General features: G+C 43.8%; 1 pseudogene; it reads left to right on the plus strand.

Moving 5' to 3' along the window:
- The first annotated feature begins 884 nt into the window (after nucleotides 1-884).
- On the plus strand, nucleotides 885-1,429 carry LOC132490500 (nucleolar protein 56-like; annotated as a pseudogene).
- The last annotated feature ends 435 nt before the right edge of the window (nucleotides 1,430-1,864 follow it).

A 1,864-nucleotide genomic window follows, 5' to 3' on the forward strand; every position in this document is an offset into this window, starting at 1 on the left:
TAATTAACACAGACAATAACTTGATGGACCGCAAAATGATTGTGAGTGAAAACAGCCGCACTAAAAAGATTACATTCAGTAAGATTTCACTTATATAACATTTGAGAATTTTATAGAGCTAATCTATAGTGATAGAAAGGATGTCACTGGTGTCAGGCTTAGGCAATGGATGGACTAATCTCAATCTTAAGGGTAGAGCTCTCGTGACCTAACCACCTGCCAAATGCCCCACTTTCTGATATCATCACCTTAGGGATTAGATTTCAACATATGAATTTGGGGGGTGGGGACACATAGACCACACCACAGTTATTATCTACTCTGTAGCAGGTTAAGTGTTAAGTATCTTTCTTACATAATCACTAATTCTCTAATAGAACCCATGAGCTGGTTCGATGAATCCCATTTTACAGATGAGCAAACCGAGGCTCAGAGAGGTTAAAATGATTGCTCAGGGCCACAGAGGTAGTAACTGGCAGGGCCAAGACTCCAAAACCTGCTCACTTGTCATTAGGCCCTGTTGCCTCCTATATATAGTGCCTGACACTCGCAGATCAAGTCACACCCATTCCCAGCATCTTGCACTCCCTATACTGAGGCCTCCATGAGATCCATTATAATAACCTGATTCCTCAGACAGATCCTTCCATCTCCCTCTAACAGCATTACATTGTCCTCCCGAGGTATTATGAACTTACAGAGCTCTATATCAGGGGTTAGCCATCTTTTTCTGTAAAGAACCAGACACTAAATATTTTAAGCTTTGTGGACTATACAGCCTCTGTTGCAACCACTCTACTCTGCTTCTGTAGTGTACAAGCAGACACTGCTTGTGACTATCCTTCTATAAGACTGGAGAGATTCCATGAAAGAATCTGGATGTCATGAAGGAGGCAATGTTTCAGGCAGAGGAAGCAGCTGCTGAGATTACTAGGAAGCTGGAGAAACAGGAGAAGAAACACTTGAAGAAGGAAAAGAAACAGCTGGCTGCAGCTGCCCTGGCTTCTTCAGAAAACAGCAGTAGTACTCCGGAGGAATGTCAGGAGACAGATGAAAAGACCCAAAAAGAAGAAGCAGTAGAAGCCCCAGGAGGCTCTTCAGGAGAATGGAAAACCCATCTGTCTCCTTCTCCAAACCCAAGAAAAAGAAACCTTTTTCCAAGGAGGATCTGGTTAGTAGTGATACTGAAGAGACAGCTGGCAGTGGAAGTCTTCCCAAGAGGAAGAATCTTTCCCCAAAGGGGAACCAGTTAGTGACCCTGAAGAGTCAGGAAACAAGAGTGTCTCCAAGAAAAAGGAAATTCTCTTCCAAGGAGGAGCCACTCAGCAGAGGACCTGAAGAGGCTGCTGCCAGCAAGAGCAGCAGCTCCAAGAAAAAAAAAAAAGCTCCAAAAGCTGTCCCAGGAAAATCAGAATGGACATGTCCCTAGTGGGGCATAACTTGCAGAGATATTTCCCAACCCATCCCCTATAGCCCAATAAAAATAAAAACAAATCCACAAGAAAAAAAAAAAGTAACTTGGTCTTCCAGCATATCAGGTAGGTATTACTGTGGATAACACCACCTCAAAATACAGTGGTTTAAAAACAGTAATTATTTGTTCCCAGTTCTTTGGGTCAGTGATTTGGGCTGGGCTCCGCTGAGATGGTTCACCTCTGCCCTGTGCAGTGTTGGCTGGGCTCACTTATATATATATCTAGGAGGGCTGGGACATCAGGGCCTCTCTCCATGTGGTGCATGTGGTCTCTCATCTTCAAGGAGGCTAGCCCAGACTTCTTCACTTAGTAACAAAAGGGTTCTCAGTGAGCAGCCACAAAAGGAAAGCCTCAATGAGTAAGCAGTCTTCAAACCTCTTTTTATGTCA

Source organism: Mesoplodon densirostris, chromosome 5 (genome assembly GCF_025265405.1).
Source record: "Mesoplodon densirostris isolate mMesDen1 chromosome 5, mMesDen1 primary haplotype, whole genome shotgun sequence".
Lineage (NCBI taxonomy): Eukaryota > Metazoa > Chordata > Mammalia > Artiodactyla > Ziphiidae > Mesoplodon > Mesoplodon densirostris.